General features: G+C 51.8%; 1 long non-coding RNA gene across 6 annotated transcripts in view; it reads right to left on the bottom strand.

Moving 5' to 3' along the window:
• The window catches only part of LOC118718669, a 406,395-nt gene extending 391,577 nt beyond the window's left edge, over positions 1-14,818 (bottom strand). For 4 of the 6 annotated variants that reach the window (XR_006741536.1, XR_004987870.2, XR_006741535.1 and 1 more), the window contains exon 1: positions 14,577-14,816. This is a non-coding gene — a long non-coding RNA (uncharacterized LOC118718669). Of the gene's footprint in view, positions 1-13,310; positions 13,559-14,576 lie in introns of those variants that run through there. The other 2 variants (XR_006741533.1, XR_006741534.1) reach the window with 2 other exon arrangements.
• Positions 14,819-25,196: the final 10,378 nt, after the last annotated feature.

The raw sequence follows: 25,196 nt of genomic DNA on the forward strand, positions 1-25,196 counted from the left end.
GCCAGCTGAGCCTGGTCGGTGCCTTTCCATCTGCCGGCCATGCCCTCCCATTCCCTTCTGGCCAACGAGGTCGGCATTTCCGCTTCGCAGATGCAGTCCTGGTCCTGCTCTCTCTCCATTGCCCGGATGGATTCACACCCCCTAATCATCGCTGCATTTATGTTGTTTCTTCCACACTCTGGTTCCCAAAGAACAAGGCCCTTCTGTCTCTGGGTCTCCAAGTTCTAGAACACAGCCACTAGGATAACAACGGCAACAACCAAGACTCAGGGAGTTCTTAGGATGGGCCAACAGCCCGGCTGGCAGGGCTCAGGGGTTGAGTGTCAACCTATGAACCATAGGGTCATGGTTTGATTCCAATCAGGGTACACACGCTCAGATTTGTGGGCTCCATCCTCAGTGTGGGCATGCAGGAGGCAGCTGATGAATGATTCTCTCTCATCCTTGATGTCTGTTATCTCTCTCTCCTTCTCCCTTCCTCTCTGAAATCAATAAAAAATGAAGCCAAAACCGGTTTGGCTCAGTGAGTAGAGCATCGGCCTGCGAACTGAAGGGTCCCAGGTTCGATTCTGGTCAAGGGCAAATACTTTGGTTGCGGGCACATCCCCAGTGGGGGGTGTGCAGGAGGCAGCTGATGGATGTTTCTCTCTCATTGATGTTTCTGGCTCTCTATCCCTCTCCCTTCCTCTGTGTAAAAAATCAATAAAATATATCTTAAAAAATAATAAAAAATAAAAAATGAATTTTTTTTTTAAATGCCCCTAGAAACCGAGGCTCAGAGAGGTCATCTGCCCAGCCCAGAGCCACACAGCCAGCAGGAACCAGAACGCGGGCCTCCTGCCTACAAGCCCAGTTCACTTGTCCTCACTCCACGCTAAGTACTCTGCTCAGGAGCCACCCTAGCCAGTGGGCGCCTCCTTCCCTCGAGGGAAGCACCACCCCGCGCCTGGGGACCCAACAACTCACTGGAACGCAATGAACTGTCTGTGCACCGACCTTTAAGGAGACCCGGCCCTGCACCCTTCTCCGCTTCCTGGGCAGGGAAGCATCTGGGAAGTTTAAAGGCTGAACACCTGGGAGACATCCTTTCTCCTCCTTGAAAAGCATCGTCTATTTCTCCAGCTGTCAATCTGGGGGGGGGGGGGGGGGGGGGGGATGAGTCTGCAACTATGGGTCTCCAGGCAGGGAGGGAGTGTGTGTCTGCCCTGGGCCCCGTGACCTACGAGGGTAGATGGCATGCGTCTGCCGCTCGCCCACTCTCACTAAGTCCCCATGAGATGAGTCTTCCCCATCGCCCATCAGGTCTGCGGGAGGGGTGATGGCTGGGCGTGAACCCGTGTTTCTCATCTAAGCAGGGGTTCACCCCCAAATTGGCTGCGCTGGGGGCTCAGGACAGGAACCCGTGGGCGTAACCACACAACAAACATCTCTAAAAAAAGGCAAGAGTTCCAGAGACTGGAGCTGGGCCCGCCCCAGAGAACCCTTCCCAGTCCAGTGACATTCCAGAGGGTGAAAGAATGTGGATGGGACCGATGTGATCAGCCTATCGGAGTTCTGACCCCACTTCCGCCACCTCAGCTCACGTGGGGGACTTCCCCCTACCGCTCGGTGCTCCGGGAGGGCTGGGCAGGGCAGACGTTAGTGAATTTCTCCCGAGTGCCCCAAGCCCTTCCTCATTGCTCAGTCAGCTACCCGGAGCAGAGCCCTGAGGTGGACAGACAGGAGGACACACTTGCAGGGGCTGCCGAGACTCACAGATCCTCAAGTCTGACTATCGGGCTTCACCTCCTGGCTCCAGCCCTGGCAATAACTGGTCGCATTCTGGAGGGCTCCCAGGTGTTTACATACCACTAGGCTTTGTGAGGAGCCTATCAATGATGTCTAGTCCTTCAGAGGTATCAACAGAATACAATGAATGAATCATTGAACCTCTACGAAATCTGCTTGCCCATTTTTGTCACGCCAACGATGTTTGCTAGCTATTTCCTTTTCGAGAACTCCAATTCCTGACCTGGCCGGCCACTCAGTGGTTAGAGCACCCGCCCAGGAACCAAAAGATAAAGGGTTCCATTCCCTCCCTGGTGAGGCTCAAGTGGGAGGCAAACAAATCGATGTCTCTCTCACATCAATGTTTCTCTCTCTCTCCTCCCTTCTTCCCTCCCTTTCCATCTTCTAAAAATTAATCAATGGAAGAAATACCCTCGGGTGAGAATTTTTTTAAAAAGCAGCACCACCCCTGGAGGAGCCTTTGAAGGTGATGTCATGGGTCGGAATGTCTAGGGTCGGGGTACTCTGACCCCTGCGGGCCCAGGGTTCCCCTTTGCTGCTGGGAAGAGAGCTCAGCGCACCCAGCTGGGTGAGATAACACACCGGAGAGCCGCGCAGACACCAGCCCGGGGCGAACCGTGACCGCTGGAATCCGAAGGATGAAGGCTCGGGGCGGTCTGGCCGCCGGCCGGGTCATGCACACTGCGGCTCCTTCTGGCCGGCCGGCTCGGCTGAGCCTGCTACCACGTCGGAGCCTCGTACCAAAGCACAGGCGACCAAAGCAAAACCAGGTAAAGTATAGACGCCATCGAAATCAAAAACACCTGCGCACCAAAGGACACTTTCCGCAGAGGGAAAAGAAGCAGAGCAGAGCGGGACAAACATCTGCACGTCACGCATCTGAACTGGGAGGAGTCCCCGTCATATATAAAGAGCTCTCACAAGTCAACAACAATCAAAAAACCACTCTCCGAAGGAGACATACGAGGGGCCGATAAATCACTGAGAAATTGGTCCAGCCAGCATTGCTAGTCCTTAGTGAAATGCAAACCGAGACCACTGTGAGAGGCCCCTGCCTATGTGTTCGAATGGCTGTTATTGAACGCCAAACAGACACAGGATACAGTAAGTGTTGGTGAGGATGTGGGGACATGGGGACCCCCGTGCATTGCTAACGAGAATGGGAAATGGGGCAGCTGCCACGGAGGACCCCTGGCAGTTCCCTCCCAAAACCAAGCCTGGGGTGATCCCCGGGAGGCCGTTTTGTCAGCTGGTAATGACGCGGAACGGCAGAGTGCTGCATCGGAACTGTGGGAATGCTAGATTATCTAGAATACCAGCCAAAACCGGTTTGGCTCTGTGGATAGAGCGTCGGCCTGCGGACTGAAAGGTCCAGGGTTCGATTCCTGTCAGGGGCATGTACGTTGGTTGCGGGCACATCCCCAGTAGGGGGTGTGCAAGAGGCAGCTGATCGGTGTTTCTAACTCTCAATCCCTCTCTCTTCCTCTCTGTAAAAAAAAAAAAATCAATAAGATATATTTAAAAATAAATAAATAAAAGGCGAACCCTTATCTGGGCCACCTAAGCCATGGCTGCCACAACAATCTCCAGGCGTTACCGTGGTGACTATAACAGTCATCGCCCCTTGACCTCGGCGCCCCTTGCTTCAAAATAAACAAATAATCCAAACAGAACTTGGCTTTTCCTTTTTTTATGGGATGAGCACGCGGGCAAAGCCTGCGATCGGGAAGGCCCGGATGGCATGCGTAGAGAAATGGCAGGCGAGAGATCTTGCCTTTGACCTACCTGGAGCCCAGCGGAGGCTCAGGCCACTGGGAACGCTGCCCGGTGCCTCTCGTCCCCAGAGCACAGGCCTGGGGAGCCACGTCCTCCTGGGTGTCCCGAAGCAAAGGCCAAAGGGCGCCCTGCAGTGGGGGAGGGTGTGAGGGCCCTGGGTCCCCAGGGCCAAGGGTAAGCCAGGCCAGGGCGCTCTGGCCTCTGCCTCCTGGGTTTTCCCTGGGCCCAGTGCCATGGTCTGTGGTGCAGAGAGAGGCATCCCAAGGAGAGCAGATGGCTCAGTGGGAGGGAGGACGGGCCGCTTGGTCCCCAGGAGGCCATGGCCCTGCGGGGTGAGCCGGTAGTTCCGTGGGGGGCGGTGGAATAAGCCCTGTGGCCATCAGGGCTGGAAGGGGGGCCTCTGCTCCCACAGCTGCTCTCCATCAAAGGTGCTTCCTCTCACGGGACCTCTTCCTTGCCCTCGGTCCTTCTGGAAAATGGGAGAAGCGGAGCATCCAGCCAGAGGGGAGCTGGTGCACTCGCAGCGACATTGGCTGGAATGTTCTTCAGATTCCAGGCCGGCTGGCCACACCAGGTGGGGGCAGATGTCTCTGCAATGCCACTCTCCTCCCGCCCCTTCCAGAGCTCCCGGCCGCCTGAGGACCACGTCCCACACCTCTGCTGGGTTCCGAAGGCCCTGGCAGCCTCTTCAGTCCCACAGGGAACATTCCAACCACACCCTCCAGGCAGAAGTGCTTTCTGTCTCCAAAAGAAACAGTGAATTCATCCCCCACCTCTCTCTCTCCACTGCTAAGGCGAGGGCTCAGGCCCCCAGCTAGAATACTGCAGTGCAGCCTGCAAAGGGGCCTCCCACTCCCACTGCAGCCATCCAGCCCCGTGTCTTCCTCACAGAAAGTGGCTGAGCGTGGACTATGAGTCAGGAGGTCAAAGTGCAATTCCCAGTGTAGGCACAGGTCTGGATTGTGGGCTCGATCTACAGTGTGGGGCGTGCAGGAGGCAGCTGGCCAATGATTCTCTGTCATCATTGATATTTCTATCTGTCACTCCCTCTCCCTTCCTCTCTGAAATCAATAAAAATATATTTTTTTAAAAAAGGTCAATCAAATCAGGTCCTGCCCACTCAGCAGCTCCTAAGGGGGAACAGTGCTTAGGACCCTTCAGGACCTGTCAATCTGCCCCCCATGGACCCCATGCTGTGTCTCTATCCCTGGACATTCACTCCACTCCACCCACAGGCGCCTCTCTCTCTCTCTCTCTCTCTCTCTCTCTCTCTCTCTCTCTTTTTAATATATTTTATTGATTTTTTTACAGAGAGGAAGAGAGAGGGACAGAGAGTCAGAAACATCGATGGGAGAGTCATTGAGCAGCTGCTTCCTGCACACCCCCCACCGGGGATGTGCCCGCAACCAAGGTACATGCCCTTGACCGGAATCGAACCCGGGACCTTTCAGTCCGCAGACCGACGCTCTATCTACTGCGCCAAACCGGTTTCGGCATTCACAGGCATCCCTTGACAATAGGAAACCCCACCACCACCACCACCACCAAAAAAACGTTTTCCTGCCTTGGGTCCTTCCCTCACATTACTTTTAAAAGAAATGTTAAGGACCTAAAATTTACAACCACGAACACGTTGTCCTATGCACCACACATATGCATACATATATGCACCCTCTCCATATATTTTCAAAATGTGTGGGCGATATGTCCTTTCAAAAAGCCCTAAAGGGAAAGTCCAGGTGACCTCTGGCCCCCGCGCCAGCCCTGTCCTCTCCTCCCTCCCCAGTGAGGACCTAGAGCCCACTCCCCCAGGCTCCATCCTTCTCCGAGGGTCCTCCGGCAGCACGGAGCCCGGGCTGGGAACGATCACGCTCACCCAGGAGCGGCCGCACACATGTTTTCCATTCCGCTGCGCGCTGCCAGCTGCTCTCTCCAGCGACCTCACACGCCGGCTCGCCGAGTGGGGGGGGTCCTGTCGCCCGGCCTCGCCAAGACTTGAGTCAGGCTTCCCATTTTTGGCACTTCTTAAAATACTGAAAATGTGCCCCTTGGAAGCAACCCCAGTGCCCTTCGCCTGAAGGATGGGGGAGAAAGAGCGGTGCGGCCACGGGACGGACGGCACTCCACACAGGGAGCACCACGCAGGACGCCCCGGAGAGGAATCACACCCAAAGGGCTTCGTACCGTAGGATGGACACCATTTATATGCAAAGGGCAAAACGGCAAGGACAGACAGAAAACCATCAGTGGTTGTTAGACGGGGAGGGGACTGGGCCAGATGGGCAGGAGGGAAGTAAGGGGGGCGATGGAACGGGGGATGGGTGATGGCGAGGACCCCAGGACTATGCTACTCAGCACCATGCATTGCTCACAGGCCAAGCATGTGCCAGAGGGTGAACTGTATTGTACGTGGGTGGGACCCCGATAAGCCTCCCCGTGTTAGTGAGGCTGAGTCTTTCACACACCCGGTGCGTTCAGCTCTCTTCTTTGGAGAACTGCTGGCTCTTTTAATATACCATATTTTTCGGACCATAAGACGCACTTTTTCCCCCCCAGAAGTGGGGGGGAAAAGTCCCTGCGTCTTATGGTCCAAACATAGCCTACACATATACTTTAAAAAAAAAGTTTTTTTACTTGCCCGGCTCTGTGTGGTCTCTGTGTGCTTGCCCGGCTCTAAAATGGTTCTAAATGCTGCCGTTTACTTTACAGGGTTGATTACATGTGTTTATGACTGTGATGTTGGGTTTTAATGCACATAAAATATTTTAGGACACTATTTGTTTCAGAATCTCTTTTTCTTCATATCCCTTCTCTAAAAACTGGTGCGTCTTATGGTCCGGTGCGTCTTATGGTCCGAAAAATACGGTATATTTTTTTTTTATTTCAGAGAGAAAGGGAGAAGGCGAGGACGATAGACACATCGACCGTGAGAGCGGCTGCTCCTGAATGCCCCACACTGGGGACTGAGCCTGCAACCCGGGCCTGTGCCCTTGACCAGAATCGAACTGGGACCCTTCAGTCTTCAGGCAAACGCTCTTCCCACTGAGCCACACTGGCTAGGGCTTAATTATGTTTCTTATTGATTTCTTGAGAGAGAGGACGGGAGAGGGACAGAGAGATAGAAACATCTATCGGCTGCCTCCTGCATGCACACCCCGCACTGGGGACTGAGCAGGCGGCCCCACCAGAATCCATCTGCGACCTCCTGGTTCCTGGGTTGATACTCAACCACTGAGCCACACCCTCCGGGCCAATTGTTTGGGTGTGTGTTTTTTTTGTTATTGACTTTCGGGAACTCTTTGTTTTTTATTATTATAAGCTTTTTTTTTTTTTTTTTTTTTTGCTTACAGTGCTTTTTTCCCCCTTTAATATATTATATAGGGTGTTCCCCCCAAAAATGTATACACACTTTGAATTATTATAAAGGCAGTGTTTGTACTTCAACTGCATCTTCAAACTTCCAGTAGCATTTTAGGATGAATTTCCTTTGATCAAAGCTTAGTCTGGCTGCAAAGAAAGAGACATCAATTGAGCTGTCAGCTGTTCAAGTGTGTATACATGTTTCTGGGACACTAGAAGCTAGTACAGTCATATTTACCAATCTTTTCATTTTACTTGTGCTTTTCTCCTTCTCTGGTTAACTTCTCCCAAGTCTTCATGGCTCACTCAAATCCCCTCACTCCAAGGACACTATCCCCTCACATTATTCTATTTCACATTCCTTACAAAAATGTTATTTTTTGTGGATGCTCACTTCTTTGCCTTCCAATAAAGTAATAAGCTCCTTCAGAACAGGGACCATTATCTGTTTTGATCACTACTGAATACCTCACACTAAAACCATAGTTGGCACAGGTATATCACAAATACCTGCCAAATAAATGGCAGTAAAGAAAAAGTCACACAGGTGCATCTGACATGTGTAAACATATATCTAGCTATACATGAATGTTCATGACATATTCCTTCATCATGGACAGCAACAAACATTACACATCTTACCAAAAAGAAAAATATAGCTTCAGTGTAAGTGTCCGGGGGCCACAATATTTACCTAAAACTTTAAAAATATTGAGAGGCTCTGATGCAATAACCCCATTCCTGGGGATTTTCCATTAAAAAAAAATGAACTGAAAAATAGGAAACTTGACATATACAGAGTCTATGATGAGCTAAGCATCCCAATCAACTGATTAAGTAAACAATAAAACTGTCATGGAACAGAATAATAAAATATTATCTCTCCAATAAAAGTACCATGGGCAAAGTATACACAATACTAATCAGAGATGCTTATAGCTCGGTGATAACTAAGAAAAGTCAGGAGGTGTATTTTACAAGTATAGGGTGTCATAATGGCAATTACTCTCTCAAAGGGACCATAAAGATACAACAGTGGTGTATTTAACTCAAGCCACGGTTTGCCGCTCTGTTGACTAACGAGTTTGCCGACCCCTGGGATAAGGGGGCTTAGTCACAAGGAACAACGACAGCCTGTAATTATTGGAATCGAGAGTGTAGGTCAGTGGTTGGCAAACCCATTAGTCAACAGAGCGGCAAGCCGCAGCTCGCAAGCTGCGTGTGGCTCGCGAGCCGCAGTTTGCCAACCGCTGCCTTCGGCTGAAGACTTCATGGAAGCCCTCCCGCCCTCCACCACGGCACCGGCCCGGGTTTCCCAGCTGCCTCTGTCCGCCTTGCCCAGCCCACCCCAATCAGCCTCCTCCTTCAGCTCCCCCGTCTCCCAGGCCCGCTCCTGGGTGGGCCTGGATCCTGCTCTGCCCAGGGCCTGAGACACCCTCCTCCACACTCACCCACCTCCTTCCAGAGGCTCCCATGTCAGCGCAGCCTGGCCTGCCCCCAGGCCCTGGCCCTGCTCCCCCACCCCACAGAGCACAGGACCCCGATGCACTCTTGTTCCCGACATCTCTGCTTCCTCATGGGTCCATCCCAGCTAGAACCTAGGCACCATCGGCTAGCAAATCTCAGGAATCTTCCTATGTCCCTCCCTGCCCCCCAAACACCGAGGACAGTGCTTTGGCTCAGAACAGGCCCACCATCAATACGTGCTTTTTTTAAAAAAAATATATATTTTATTGATTTTTTACAGGGAGGAAGAGAGAGGGATAGAGAGTCAGAAACATCGACGAGAGAGAAACATCCATCAGCTGCCTCCTGCACACCCCACACTGGGGATGTGCCCACAACCAAGGTACATGCCCTTGACCGGAATCGAACCTGGGACCTTTCAGTCCACAGACCGACGCTCTATCCACTGAGCCAAAACGGTTTCAGCAATACGTGCTTCCTTGATGAAGAGACATAAACGGCTTGCTGGAAGCCCCCTGCCTTCCAGAGCGGACAGTTCAGTAGGAGAAGAGAGCTATCTGGAGCATCCAGTCACCACCAGGACTGCCTGGTTGCCACAACAAAACCCTGTAGGCGGGGCCACTGACACAATAGCAATGTCTTTCTCAGACTTCTGGAAGCCAGGAAGTCCAAGGTCAAGGTTCCGGCTGACCAGGTCTCTGGTGAGAGCCCTCTTCCTGGCTAGTGAGAAGCCGCCGTCCTGCTCTCTGTCCTCAGCGAGGGGAGGGAGAGAGCTCTCTGCTGCCGCTTCTTCTTCTCTTACCCTGAGGGCCCCGTCTCTCCCTCATCGCCCCACAAGGCCCAGCCTCCTCACACCATCACACTGGGGGTGAGGTTTCAACCTACGAATTTTACTTTATTTTTTAAAATGTGTTTTATTGATTTTTCACAGAGAGGAAGGGAGAGGGATAGAGAGCTAGAAACATCCATCAGCTGCCTCCTGCACACCGCCTACGGGCATGTGCCCACAACCAATGTACATTTCCTTGACCGGAATCGAACCCGGGACCTTTTAGTCCGTGGGCCGACGCTCTACCAGGCGTCTTCAAACTACGGCCCGCGGGCCACATGCGGCCCGCAGAGGAGCCTGATCCGGCCCGCCAGGTTTTTTGGGCAGTGAGCGCAGCCAAGGTGTTACAGTAGGAATTAGTAGTTCATATAGTCCGGCCCTCCAGCTCTCTGAGGGACCGTGATCTGGCCCCCACTTTAAAAAGTTTGAGGACGCCTGCATCCACTGAGCCAAACCCGTTTTGGCTCAACCTACGAATTTTGGAAGGGCACCGACATTCCGTCCACAACATGTCTGATGGCGGGGGGGGGGGGGGGGGGGGGGGGGTGGGGGGGGGGGATTAAACAACACCCCAGGAAGAGAGGGGCAGAAAGGGAGGTGGCCGTTTTACGAGGCAGCCGCCAAGGGGAAACCATCATCCTGATGACAACAGATACAGCAATTATCCCGCGTGCCAGGCCCGGGGAAGCATCCTCCACCCGTTAACACGGGGGTGCCAGCGCCCCTCGGATGGCAGGGATGGCTGTCTCCTCCGCATCTCCAGGGTGTCTAGGACGCCTGCCCGCTGCTTAGCAAATGAGCGGGTCCATCCACGAATCGATCTTAAAACAGGACAGCACATGCCAGTGAGGGCTCACTTACCGGGAAAAGGGAGTCCTGGAGAAGAATGAATAACAGCAATCGCTTTGCTGTCTTACTCAAGAGCTGACTTCCTCTGTGCTAAGAGCTTCGCCCCATCCCCAGGAGGGAGAGTGTCCCCCAGGGGAGCCGCTGAGGAAATGGATGCACAGAGCACAGAGGCAGCCCCCCCCCCCCCCCCCCCCGCCCACCGGGGTGCCCTGGGACGCCTGCCCCCCTGAGGCCTGCTCCTGCAGTGCCCCGGCCCTCCTCCGGAGCCAGCACTCCTTTCAGATGCCTGCAAAGAGCCCTGTGACCAGAGGCTCTGTGACCAGAACGTTACACCTTTGCACGTTACAAGGCACTCAGAAACCACCACTCCAGCAGCGACAGGAAGCCGCAAACCCCATCATTAGAATTAATAATATTAGCCATCCTCCCTCCGGGGTGCGCCCGGGAGCCCAGGCCTCTGCTAGGGGCCTGCTGTCCTTCCGCTGTTGCGCGGTTTCCTCCTCACGGCACCCTGGGAAGTTGGTGCTTTCTCTCCCCACCCCACCACCACCACTTTATAGATGAGGAAACCTCGGCCTAGAGAAGCGAAGCAACCTGCCCCCAAGGAACCCAGATCCATATGACTACCGCCCACAGCCGGCTGGCCGCTGCACTCAAGTTCATGATCAAGGAAGGGAAAGAGGCAGGTAAACAAATAATATTGCAGCTCAGATAACCCACCAGGTACCAGCCAAACCATACCCCACAACCACCACCACCACCACCACCACCACCACCACCTCCCAAAAAAAGGAGGAAGAGAAAACAAAAGAAAGCCCATTCAGAATTCTGCAAATAATACATGACTGAGCATGGACACGGGCAACAGAGGGATGAAGACCTGCGGTGTGCATAGGGGCTGGGAAGAAGGGGGGAAATGGGAGAGATCTGTAGTATTATCAACTATACAAAATATGTATGTATTAAAAAATAAAAACTGATTGAGATCACTGTTTTTTTATTACCTAGCATTGTTGTTGTTTTTAAATTTATTTTATTTATAAAAAAATTTTTTTTTTTTTTTTTTGCTTTTTTTGTTTGATTTTAGAGAGAGGGGAAGGGAGAGCGAGAGAGAAACATCGATTGGCTGCCTCCTCCAAACACCCCAGCAAAGGGCTCTAGGCCACAACCAGGACGGGGAATCGAACCTGCAGCCTTTGGATGCACGCGACAATGCTCCGACCAGCTTTTTTTTTGTTTTTATGATAAAAAAAAAAAAAAACTAAAAAAAAAACACAAAGTCAGAGCTGTTTTTTGGTGTAATGATAAAGTTGAGAGAGGGGCCACCACACTCTTTGTGTTGTTAGAGTCACTACTGCACCCACACACCCAGGACCGGGGCAGGTACCGGAACAGGGGGCGTCGGGGAGGCGGCCTCATCGCCGGCAGGAGTTCCAGCCCCCGTCCACTGCGGAGGGCCCCAGGATGCCGTGCCGGTCACAGAGCCACGGCCTCGCTGTGCGGCCTCGGTGGAAACTCTTAACCTCTCTGAGCTGCGCGTTAAGCAATAATCTGTAAAGCGGCAATAATAACAATCCTGTCTTGCATGACGGTTGGGAGATTAAAGGAGATAATGCCGTACATCCAAAGCATTTGGAACTGAGGTGAGCCCACAATAAGAAATCTGTCCTCACTAGACATTTTATTATACCTGCCTCGTGATATATTTTATTTAAAAAATGTATATATAATTTTATTATATCTGCCCCCTGGGGTCGCAGGGAACATGAACTGCAAAGAACATTCGTGACATGCTATACAATTTTAATTTTTGTTGTTCTTATTCATAGCTACGCTGTTACCAGTTACTGGGGGCCAGAAAAACAAAAGAGACAGGAGGTAACCTATCGAAGAACACATGTTGGCAGTTTCCTCCCGTAAGGCCTAGCATTTGTGAAGTTCTCAAGGGAAGGTGTTGAAGTGACCATCGATGCGACCCATCAATAGTCAGAATTATCCTAGGCCTAGCCAGTTTGGCTCAGTGGATAGAGAGTCGGCCTGCAGAATGAAGGGTCACAGGTTCAATTCCGGTCAAGGGCGTGTACCTTGGCTGCGGGCTCGATCCCTGGCTCCGGTTCAGGCGGGAGCCGGAGGCCACCCACTGATGTGTCTCTCTTACATCGGTGTTTGTCTCTCTCTCCCCCTCCCTTCCACTCTCTATAAAAATCGACGGGAAAATATCCTCGAGTGAGAATTAAAATAATAACAACAACAAAAGAGTAGCCAGAATTATCCTAGAGTATTGCTGCGTTCCCATCTTGGGTCGGGGTGCCCTCGCAGACACTGAGTATACAAAGATGGGGGTCCAGCATGGGAAGGGGTGGGGGGAGATGAGGGAGAGTGCTCTGTCTATGCCCAACTACGAAAGGAAATACAAAATAACAAGCCGAGTGTCCGGGAGGGTGTCTGACACCAAAAACACGTCCCGGGAAGCGAACAGGCTGGGGAATGAGAACAGGGATCGGACCTGGCAACTATCCAAGGTCCTTGCTTCCCCCGGGAAAGGGTCGATCTGCCTTCCGTCTGACCAAATTCAGGGTCCCTCACACAAGGAGGAAGAAAGGAAGGTGTCTCGTCCCCCCAGCAGCCCTCCAGAGTACAGGGTCCACCCCGGGCAGGCAGGAGGCCATGGGCATGGTGACCCAGGCCCCCAAGGCCGGCTGGCCGGTCCTCCTCCCATTCAGGAGGATAAAAGCTGGAAGCACAAGGGCCTGGCTACATGTGGACAGCGATATGAACAAGCAACCACACAAACCATGGCCGGCGGGGGGGAGGGGAAAGGGAGGGATCAGATATTCCAGAACCAAGGAAAAGCTCCCTCTTTCCAGCCCAGAAAAGCTCTGGGCAGGCGCACACCAGCACACCACACAGCATGGAGGAGCGGGGGAGGGGGAGAGAGGGAGGGAGGGCAATCAATGAGAAAAAGAAACTGATTGCTTCTACTTTTCGAGAGAAGCCTGCTGTGTGCAAAACCCTGCCCTCGAAGCAGGTAAAGCCACAATAACAACACAGAGTCGCCCTTAGCCAGGCAAAGGTACAATGTGACCACATAGCAAGTGGCCCCTGGGGCCGGTGGACACAGCCTGAGGATGGGCCATGGACCCCCCCCCCCCGCCCCCTTGCCCGTCCACCCCCCAGTCCAGGGCATGGAGTGCCAACCGGGCCCTCTGGCCATTGGCTCAGGCCACAAGGCATCTCTCACCTTCAAGATGGAAACTCCTCTCAGACGGCAGAGACCAGGGCCACGAGGCCCCGGCCAGCCATGAGGCTCAGCCAGCCCGGGATCCTGTATTTCCTGCTGCTTCCAGGGACCTTTTTTTTTTTTTTTTGCTCCTAATATTCTCAGGAAGTTCTCCTCCGGGTTCAGAGGATCCATACAACCCCCGACTCCATGGGTGGGAGCTTTGGACGGAGCTTTGGACAGACAGATGAGCTGTGACCACAGGACTGTGTCAAATGGACATGCCTCAACTTGCCACAGCCAGCATGCAAAAGAGGCCTGCCTCATCCCATAACCAACAGCACAGCCCAGGCGGCCCTGCGTCCCCGGGGCCCCCGCCCACCCGTCCGCCCACCCACCCCACACAAACAGACTGTTCTCCATGGCTCCCTCCAGCCACCGGGCAGCTCCCCGGCAGCCTGGACTGGCTGGGTGAGAGGGGCCTGCCCGCCTCCCTCTGGAAAACAGCCACCAAACCTCACCCTCTTCTCTCCCTAAAGACTCTCCTCTTCTAGAAGGACCTGAGGTCATGGGGCCGGGATACACAGAAGACTCTAGTCCACGGCTGCAAACCCCTCGGGAAAATACGTGGTGTGTATCCCATGCAAGGGACACATGCAGCCTCATGGCTGCCCTTCCTGCAAGCCTGCGCCCGGCCACAAACACGGGCATAAGTCAGGGCGCATGAGCAGGGGGGGGGGCAAACCCGATTCGATCAACAGCCCATCCCCAAACCATCGCCAAGATCAGGGGTCCCCAGCAAATCTGGAAATGCGATGCCAAAGTTTCCAAGACCAGAGTTGCTGAGTTTTGAGAAATCACCTTGGGGGGGGGGGGGGGAGGATGGTCTAAGGATCTAAGGATGGAGGAAGCAAGCATCCTATGGGTGCTAGGCTTCTGGTGTCCCCAGAGGGGCCTCCCAACCGCACCTGCGACCCCACCCGGGGGGTGCTGGCTGGAGCTGGTCTGTGTTTGCAGAGGAGGCAGGAAACGCTGGGTCAAGTGCATTCGATCCAGAATAAGAAGCTCCATGCACATGCACGGGCCCCTGGATGTCACCACCCGCCCCTCCCCCTCCCCCCTTTCCCCACCCGCCCGCCCGGAGTCTGGTGCTGAGCAAAGTGCACTGTTCACCCGGACACGGGTCCGAAGCCCCTTTCCCCGGCCCAGCGGCCCCCGGAGCATCCCTGCCCGCCAGGCCCGGAGCTCCGAGTGTGCAGAGACGCGGCGGGCAGCGCTCTAACTTACGGGAAGGAAGGTGCTCCGGGCCGTGTCCCCGGGGCGGCCGGCAGACATCCTCTCCGCGTGGAAATCCACCCGGGGGGCGCCCGGGGGGAGCGGGGCCGTCCCAGCCCGCGGCCCCCGGCTGCTCCGCCCGGTCCGGCCCGGTCCGGGGCGCCCCGAGCCCGCCGGCCCGCGGGCCCATGTGCTCGGCGGCGGCCGCACGCGCTCTGCCCGGTGCCGCGCGGGGCCGGCGGGGCCGTGACGTCAGGCGGCTCCGCTCCGGGCCGCGGGGGAGGGGACGGGAGGGAGGGGAGCGCGCCGGCCGCCGCGTGCGTCCGGGTCCTCCCGGCTCCCCCCGCCCGCGCGGGGTGCCCCCTCCCCGGCTCCCGCCGCCCCGCGGCCCCTCCGCCCGCTGCCCGGCCACGCGGGCCACCCAGCCGCCCGGGGCCGCGTGCAGGCGGGGCGGGCCTGGTCCGCACCCCGGACCCGGAGGGCGCAGGGGAGGGAGGGTGTGCCCCCCGCACCGGGATGGGGTCCCAGCAAGCCACCACACCCCCCGGGATGCCCTCTCCCCGCGCTTTCCGCAGCCCCGCTCCCTGCGCTCCTCCCCGCCCCCGCGTCCTGCAGGCGGGAGCCTCCCCACTCGCCAGATGGGGAGGGAAGGCGAGTGCGGTGACTTGGGGAGGACCGGGATGCCCTGGGATGGGGAACACTGCGCGCAGGAGACCCCTGCCTCTACTCCATCCCAAGGGATCCCAGAGCCTCCGCCCTTGGGTACCACCGGCACCGGCACCGGCGGGCCTGGGAAGAGGCGCACGCACCTGGCCGGCTCCGTGGCCCCCTCCGGCTGGCCCTCCGGGGCTGGGGTTTGCAGACCCCCCTGTGCAGGGGGCTGACTGGCTGCGGACCATTCCAGTAGGACCTTCGGGCTCCTCAAGGGAGCCAGAGAAAGCCTGCCCCCTGCGTAGGTGTGTGTATCCCGCTTTCCCCTACACAAACCCCGAGGTGGGACGGATGCGGATGCGAGGCAGGCGTCTTCAAACTACGGCCTGCGGGCTGCAGGAGTCTGATCTGGCCCGCCAGGTTTTTTGGGCAGTGAGCGCAGCCAAGGTGTTACAGTAGGAATTAGTAGTTCATATAGTCCGGCCCTCCAGCTCTCTGAGGGACCGTGATCTGGCCCCCACTTTAAAAAGTTTGAGGACCCCTGCGGGGACCATGCCCCTGCGAGGCGATGGGCAGGGGGCACTGAACGCCGAGCTGGACTCAGACCCCAGAAGGAGGCCACCGTCCGTGGGGTGAAAAGATGGGCAGGCACGTGGCCGATGCCAGGATGATGGACGTGAAGGCTGCGCCTGTCCCCTGCCCAGTGCCCCAGCGTACACGCTGGAATATCTCCCCCAGCAGGTCCTCCCTTTCCTTCCCTCCGGAATGGTTTTCCTCTCTTGGGGCAAAACAAACAAAACTCAATGCTCCTGTGCGGCCTGCTGCGCATATTCATGTATAATCCCCCAAATTTGGTTTTTGTTCGGCTCCCCTTGGAGGAGGGGGCGAGGGGCGGGGCTCACTGCTGCTGGCAAACCTCTGCCTGCACCTAGGCCGCTGTGGGAGCGGTGAGGTCCTGGCCCTTTCACCTCTGAGACGTCCTCCCAGGAGCCAGGCTGCCACAGGGTAGAGCGTGTCCTTCCGCCAGATGCCCGCAGGCCAGAGAGGCCCAGCTTTAAGGACTTCCTCTCTGGTCCCTGATCCCTGGCTCCTGGTCCCTGGCCCTGCGGCGTATCCTTTCTGTGCCCGGGGCCTCTCCAGGCTGAAGAGTCGCCTTGACCCAGACTCACTCAACCTCGACTTGGATTCACATTTTTTTCCTTTTAGAAAACTACACTTTAAAATGAAGAATTTTTAGTAGAAAAAAAATAAAATAAATACAAAGACAATATCTTAATAGTTCTATCTCCCAAATTGACTATCAGTTACATTTTTGTATAGCTGCTTCCAAATATGTTTTTAAATCACTCGGTACAATACATGTGCATTATGAAATATTAAAACTATGCAGGAAAATACAGAATATAAAAGAAGATCAAATTTTTATCAGTCAGAAATAAGTCTCATGAATATCAGATAAATCCCAGAATCTTTGTAAACATATATATGGCATAGAAATATACCGTATGTGGATTATGAATATCATATAAATACCAGGCATGTTTAGACATATATATTATAGAAATATATCTACACATCTATTATATATGAACACCTATGCATATATATGGATAAATGCAGGGTTAAAATAAATATCTTAAAATCACTACACCTTATAGTTGCTATTTTAAAATCTAAGGTATTTCCTTTTCTTTTAATAGAAGAAAAGAAAGCTAAGATGAAACTGAAGGAATTGTCAAAAGTTAAGTGTTTAGGTTTTGTGTGTTTTTTTTGTTTTGTGTTTGTGTTTTGTTTTTGTTTTTTACTACATTTCCCTCAATAATTCTGGAAAGATTCTGAAGAGAGGATGAACAGTAAGAGAGTGAAGTAATGGTGTTTTGCTTGGAGATCTCTCCATGTTGGAGAGCAGGCCTCTCCCTGCTGGGACTTTGCCTCACCGCCTCCCTCCTCTCCACAGGGCACCTCCCACAGCTGTCAGTTGTGTTATTGTGATTCCCTTGCCACTGCCTGTTCTGTGTCTGAGATGCCCACGCTTCCTTGGCATTGGGTCTGTGATTACCGAGTGTTAGGCTCCCTTTCCTACACCTGCCTCCTTTATCTTCCAAATCCACTCACTCGTTTATCATGCATGTACCAGGCACACACACAGGACGCACCAGGCCCCTGCTTTTGAGAAGGTTCCATTTGGGTAAGAACAGGCAGACAAATAAGCCGACTGGCGACAAACACTATGGAGAGGGTAAATCTGGATGGAGCGCTGGAGAGGGAGGGGGCAGGAGGGAAAGCAGCTCCAGACAATCTGAGCAAGCAGCAGTCAGCCATGCAGGCTGGAGAGAGTGTCCCAGGCCAAGGAAACGTCAAGGGCAAAGGCCCGGAGGAACATGGAAACAGGAGCATTCATCATCTCACAAAGGCTCATTGAGTCAGACAGGCTGACGGTGGCAGCCATGGCGTTCTGCTCCTGGGCCAGGAGGCACATGTCTGCGGCGGGCCATTCTCTCCCCAGCGCCGGCTCAGTCAGTTCTGTGGGAGCCATGCGTGAATGAATGGACAGACAGCCTGGACCTTGTGATAGCAGAGGAAGGGACAGGTGCCAGGTTAGGGAGATGCGCACAGGGAGCCATCTGATTGGCACAGGCCGAGAAGGCTCCCGGGGGACGTGGAGACAGTGGAGACCGAGCTGAGACAGGAAAAGGGCTTGAAGTTCTCCGGTTTGGCCGCTCGGAGAATGGGGCGTTTGAGCCCAGGGAACCGCATGTGTGCTTGTGGAGGTTGACACGCTATAAACAGTTCGGGGCAGATGGAGTATAGATCGCGGTTGGAAGAGACTCTGAGCGGCCTTGATTCCACGCCGAGGGATTTCGCCTCGGCCCTAAAGAAATGAGGGAGCTTCTGAGGATCTACTAGCATGAGCAGGGTCAAGACACAGGCGCCACCTTGCTTGGTAGAAAGATGGTACTGCTGTCAGGCACAGAAGAGACTTCAGGGGAACCTGACAAGAAGCAAGGAGGGGGCATTGGTATATGTACAAAAGTAATAATTTAATAAAAAATATATATATTATTTAAAAAAAAGAAGAAGAAGAAGAAGAAGAAGAAGAAGAAGAAGAAGAAGAAGAAGAAGAAGAAGAAGAAGAAGGAGAAGCAAGGAGACTGGCCCATGAGGCGGTGGCAGCAAACATCCTGAGAAGAACCAGTGAAGAGCCTGGACCCTAGCAGTTGCCTTGGGAATGGAGAGGAAGAGGTGAATGCAAAGGGTATTTACAAAACCAGCCCACATCACCCAGCCGGCGTGGCTCAGTGGTTGAGTATTGACCTATGAACCAGGAGGTCAGGGTTTGATTCCCAGTCAGGGCCTTTGCCCAGGTTGCGGGCTTGATCCCCAGTGTGGGGCGTTGCAGGAGGCAGCCAATCAATGATTCTCTCTCATCATGGATGTTTCTATCTCTGTCTCCCTCTCCCTTCCTCTCTGAAATCAATAAAAATGTATATTTGGGGGCGGAGGGGGGGGGGAAAACCACAAGGTAAGTCTAGGGAACAGGGAGGAATCAGGGTGAGGGCCAGGTTTCTGGTTTCAGCAGTTGGTCCTGTCCATTTCCCTACAGTATTAAATATTTTTTATTAAATGTGTCTTTAAATACTTGTTTAACAATGTACTCTGTGCCAATGGAGCATAATAGATCCTTCGTGTAGAAAGCTGACATGGGAATTCCAGAGCAGGAGTCTCGGTGGGAGCCGCTAAGGTGGACCTGGGAGGTCGCAGAGAAGAGGGCTTTGAAACTCTGCCTACTGACGTGTTGTTCTCTGGGAAGGTTTTGTCTGTGAGCTTGCACATGTCCTTGTGCTCCCAACCAAGATGTTCTTTTTCTTGGGAGAGAAACATTTCAGTTTAATGAGATAGAGAGAGAAGAAAGGGGAAGAGAGAAAGAAAGAGAAAAAGAAAGAAAGAAGGAAGGAAGGAAGGAAGGAAGGAAGGAAGGAAGGAAGGAAGGAAGGAAGGAAGGAAGGAAGGGGGGAAAGAGGGAGGGAGGGAGGAAGGGAAGGAAAAAGAATCGCATCACATTTTTGTTTTAATTGCATGTTGAATTATTGCCAACAAAGACTACTCACATATGCGTTTATTGGCTCATTGCACTTTTTTAATGAACATATTTCACTCTGGCCTTATGCCCATTTTTCTGGGGAGGTGGGTTTTTGGTTTCTTTGGGTTTTTTTTTTTACTTTTTGGTATTGCTCCCCAAATTAAGTCCCTTTTCTTCTTTTCTTTCTTCCATCCTTCCTTCTTTTTTCAAAAGCAGCTCGCTATTTAAAAAATCAGCAAATATACCACCCACCAGAAATGGTCACTGTTAAGTCTGGGGTCTATATCCTTCTGGACACACACACACACACACACACAGATTTTTTCATCAGGAAAATAGAATCAAGCATTGCACATTATTTGTAGTCCATTCGGGTTACTTAATATTACATCACAATCGTCTTTCCGTGGCAGTACATATATTTCTGCGACATTATTTTTTTAATAGTCCTGTAGCATTCCATTGTAAGTTTCTCTCATATTTTACTTAACCAGTACCTTATTGCTGGCAATTCATCTCACTTGCAAATTTTCATTATTAAACACAGTACGGCTCCACACATCCTTGTGACTAAAACTTTGCATATGTCCTTAAGGATTTTTTTCGGGTAAATTCCCAGAAGTGACTTATGGGATAGTAACACTTTATTTGCCATATAAATTGTGAATATTTCTTCTGCCTGATTTCTGTCTTGCCTTTTCTTTTTGTTTACAACGACTTGTCTTATCAATATGCTTTAACCTCAATGCGCTCATATTTACCCATCCTGGGATTTGGGGTGTATTTCTTATCGTCTCTATGTTCCAAAGTCATTTCTCGGCCTGAGATCTCATTTACCTCCTGCAGGGCACGTGTTGGCTGGTGCCCCAATTCCCACTCTACCCAGTAAGCAGCCTACGCCTAGGAGGGCATGCCACTTCTCTCGCTAGCCATCCATTCAAGGATGCACCGCCTGACCCAATTCTGGACAACAGATGTGAAAGGAAGGCAACCACAGCAGAAAACCGACCCTAAGTAAGAGACCAAAGACATATTGTTTCTCTTCTTAGTTTAAAGAAAATAAGAATGCATGTCTCTTGTTTAAGACAGGGGCTGCCATAAGAAGTGTTCTCAGCCAAAACCGGTTTGGCTCAGTGGATAGAGCGTCTGCCTGTGGACTGAAAGGTCCCGGGTTCTATTCTGGTCAAGGGCTTGTACCCTGGTTGCGGGCACATCCCCAGTAGGGGATGTGCAGGAGGCGTGTTCTCAGCAGCATGTAACAGGAGAAAGGGCTTTCACCAAATACCGGCTTGTATTTCCCATTAAGCAGTAGCCTGGAGACGCCCTGGCAGATGTGCAGTGGCTCATTGGTAGCTGTCCGGTGGCTGGTGCAGCCTTAGGCATCCCCTCCATGGTGAAAGCAGAAAAATGTGCACCGACTGGCGCCAGCCAAGACTGACCCCGTTCCCAGACAAAGCAAGTCTTCCCAGCAGCCTTGGTGGGCATCCATTCTCATTGGCCAGAACTGTCAGGTGGCTTCTGCCGTTTCCAAGTGAAGCTGCAATCACAGATACTTAGGTTTTCAACCTCCATCGCAAAGGCAGCCAAGCAGGAAGGAACAAGGGCTTGGGCCATGTTGACCACTGGCCTGTGTCTGCCTCTGCCAACTTGAGCTCAGGTTTCTGATCTTAAATAAAAGGCCTGGATTATTATTTTTTTTTCTTTATTCTAGTCGTATTAACAGTGTCCATTTTGACTTCTAAACTTCCTAGTCTGCCTGAAAATTGCCTCTGTCAGATTTTGGAATTCTGGAACCTTCCTTCTAACTACCTTAGAATATGCAAGCACACATGGACACAGCAAACCCTGCAAATATCCTGAGGCTGATGTTCAGAAGTCTGTGCTCAGAGGCTTGTCCCTGGTCCTCGGGGTCAGGAGGACTTCGGAAGATCTGTTGCTGGATTCCGTCCTGGACCCGCTAAGGGGGCGTCCTAGGTCAGAGTAACCCTCCTGAGCTAACCTTGTAGAGGCCATCTCCCAGCGCCCAAGCTAGCAAGCCTGCAGCTTTGAGAAACGCCTGTTCTAGACCCAAAGATACCTTTCACAGAAGGGAGCGTCTTCATGGGAGTCACTGGGTTTGAGATACTGAGAATGACTCCGAGAGACAGAAATGACTGCAAGGAAAATTCCAGTCATTAAGTACCCAATCTCCTTTTGCTACAGTTTGGATAGGTATATACTTTATGTATATATTTTTATTTAAAACACACACACACACACACACACACACACAAAACACAACACTTAATGGATGCTGCAAAGCAAGGCATGGGCTCTGGGCAGAGAGAGCTCAGTGGGGATCTGCAACGAGCTTTCACCAGGTCTCTGAGCCTGTTTCCTCATCCGAGCAATGAAAATAGTAACACCTACTTCATGGCATGCTTGTGAGGAAATGGTCAGAGATAAGATAAATTCTGGGAGGAAGGTTCTGTCCACCTTTGTAATGTAGCTGCCCAGTCTGTGTGTAGCATTTGTATCTTCAAATATATATATATTTTTTTTTTTTTTCATAGAGGAAGGGAGAGGGAGATGGAAGCATCAATGATGAGAATCATTGATCAGCTTCCTCCTGTACACCCCACATTGGGAATGGAGCCTGAAACCCAGGCATGTACCCTGACCGGGAATCGAACCGTGACCTCCTGGTTCACAGGTCAATGCCCAACCACTGAGCCACACCGACTGGGCTATTTTTATCTTCTTGATTTTTTTCTTAATAGTATGGCTTGATATTTTCTTATTTTTGCATATTGGCTATCCCTACCCCCCCCCCCCACTCGTGGGAATGTGAGATGTAAGCACAGAGGGGGAAAGTCACTTTATGAAAGTCACAAGACCTTATCTGCCTTGTTCATCTCTGTCCTCAGGGCCTAGTTTATAGCAGTTACTCAATAAAAGATGTTAAATATTTATAGACTGAGTACAGCACCTCGGGGGTAGTTTCATGCATAGTAAGCGCTTAGCAAACGGCAGTTCCCTTCTACTCTTTCTCCAATACCCAGGCAGTAAACTATTTTGTAATAAGACCAACTCTCAGCCTCAAAAACAGGATCCTAGTTCCAGCTTAGTGAGTGCAGAGCTGTGTGACTTTAGTAAAGTGACTTTCCCTCTCTGTGCTTCTGTTCTGTTTCCTTATCTGTAGAAGGAGAGGATCCAAGGAGATGATCACCTCCGGCTCTCTCAGTCTGCAGCTTTGTGATCCTCACGACTTGCAGTTATTAGATGCAACCAAGACCACCATTTTATCTGACTTTCCCTGACAGAAAGGAGGGGACATCTCACAGAGAAATCTGTTTCCATGGAACCTGGCCTTAATGAATGACTGCAACAAGCAGACTGTTATGGCTAAAAGAGACCACAGTCACTTTCCAACCTAGCCCCTCTCTCTCTATGTGGGCTCCGAGAGGTGAAATAAACCTGCTCACGTTCACACGGCTAGTCACAGGCCAAACTGGGACGAGAACTTCTCAACCCCTCATTGTCTCTTTCCTCCCTTAAATGTGTCTCCAGGTACTTCTTTGTTTTTCCTAGATGAATCCCTGCCTTTTATCTGTCCACTTGAGTGCATAGATATCTGTTTTGGGAGAAATTAGTGGCACCCCCATATACACTGCTAAGGGAAGTTAGATGAATGGTCTCATGTGACTCTTATGACTCGATTCATGATGAAACATAAACCTAGTAGGCACGTGTTGTCACTTCCCACCAGGTTTCCTCAGCGGCTTGCCCAGTCCTGATGCGGGGGCTCACCATATTCTGTCTTTCTTGGCTCCTGTGTGCTTTATCCACCCAAATACCTAAACTCGGTGGCCTCTCAGGCCCAAGGGTTTCTGGAGAAGTCGAATTTTTTCCTTACAATGTCCTAGATTTTTGTACTTAGGTCTCAGGTCAAGACAAGTTACCTGGAATCTACTCGTCTTTTCCAATTTGCCCGACACAAGATAACGATATTGTGTGGTCATGACACTGAACCTAGAATCAACATTATCTGGTTACCATCTGCTCCTGCTGCTCTCCAGACACATGGTCACAAATACGTCCTACAGCTAGCTCAGTTAGTTATAGCATTGTCCCCATTCGCCGAGGTTCAGAGGTTGTGGGTTTGATCCCCAGTCAGGGCTCATACAAGAATCAACTGATGAATGCATAAATAAGTAGAATAGTAAATCTACCTATCTCTCTCTCTCCCCGCCCCCCCCCCCCCAAAAAAAAATCAACCAATTAAAAAATAAATTATACAGTGGGCTCAATGAGGCATTGTGGCTGTAGGTTACAGTGTTTGGCAGCTAGTAAACTCTTAATAAACATTTGTTGAGAATGATCAGTACTTAAACCCTTGGCTTGTACCATCTGTGTTAGCATTCCTTGGGTTTCGTCTCTAAATGAATGGAACAAACCCAGGAGAGAGAATGACAATGTTTCTCTTCTTGATCAAACTCCAGCAGGGTTCCTCTCAGCCCGCTTCTCTACTCAACCTTGGCCTATAAAGACTGGAACAAACACTAACATAGTTCCTAACAGCTCAAGGCCACATCCCTGAGATGACCCTAGCCTCCCCGCAACCCTTTTAAAATGCCTGCCTGAGAAACTCAAGGCTGCCCAAAGAATGGACTGTCCCAGCCGATACCTGAAGATAAGGCCCGTGTCTTCCAGCCCAGAGGGAGGGGAGGAGCCTAACTTTGATAAATGCCAATTACAATCCCAGATGGGTTTCACGTGAACTGCTCCCCTTCCCAATGTTTATCATTTTTCACTTCCCTGACTCAATTGAGCCCCTCCACTCCCCCTCCCTACTCTGTCATTCTCCCTTTATTTTATTTATTAATTCTTACTAAATACACTTTATTGATTTTTTTTTTTTTAACAGAGAGGAAGGGAGAGGGATAGTCAGAAACATCAATGAGAGAGAAACATCGATCAGCTGCCTCCTGAACACACCCTACTGGGGATATGCCTGCAACCAAGGTACATGCCCTTACTGGAATCGAACCTGGGACCCTTCAGTCTGAAGGCTAATGCTCTATCCACTGAGCCAAACCTGTTAAGACTGTCATTCTCCCTTTAAAACTCCCAGTCACCTGTGTATAAGCTGGAATGGGAAGTCAATGCTTTCAACTATGGTCAGTAGTTAGTGAAAAAATATATATATTTTCACTGCTCTAACAAATGCCTGGCAGTGTTCATCATTTTTTTTTTTTTTTGGTTTTTTATTTTATTTTTATGTATGTATTTATTTTTGGCTGTGTTCATCTTTGACAGTAACGGTCCATGGTGTTGTCTGGGGCTCTGGGCTGATAATAGCTCTGCATCTTTTCTATGTAGCTTGCAATTTAGCCTGGGTCACCATTCCAAACAGCCTACATGGGAAAAGATCATAGAGTAGGGGTGTCGAACTCAATCAGAGAAGGGGCCAAAATCTAAAATCCAGCCTAAATTGCGGGCCGAATGGTTTACTGAACAGTCATAAACTGTCATTGTGATGGAAACGCAGCAGAGTGCAGTGATGACAGCGCGGTGCGGGCCACATTGCAAGGCCTGGCGGGATGGATTTGGCCCGCGGGCCTTGTGTTTGACACATGTGTCATAGAGGAATGTGGACATGTGATAGAAGTGGTTCCCATGACATCCATCCACATTCCCTCTACCAGAACCCAGGGACACGCTGTGTGCTCAGGGCAAGAGGAGATGGACTCGGTGTGGAGCCGGTGGCCTCTGGCACACATTCTCATCAACTCCATCCTACCCGTAGCTAACGCTCTTCTTCTGTCTTTATAGTTGAAGTTTTTCTAACCGTTTAAATGTTGTAGCCCCAATAATTTCATGTGTCCGTGTACTAGTCAGTTTTTGCTGCTGCAACAAGT

Source organism: Pipistrellus kuhlii, unplaced genomic scaffold, assembly GCF_014108245.1.
Source record: "Pipistrellus kuhlii isolate mPipKuh1 unplaced genomic scaffold, mPipKuh1.p scaffold_m20_p_14, whole genome shotgun sequence".
NCBI lineage: Eukaryota > Metazoa > Chordata > Mammalia > Chiroptera > Vespertilionidae > Pipistrellus > Pipistrellus kuhlii.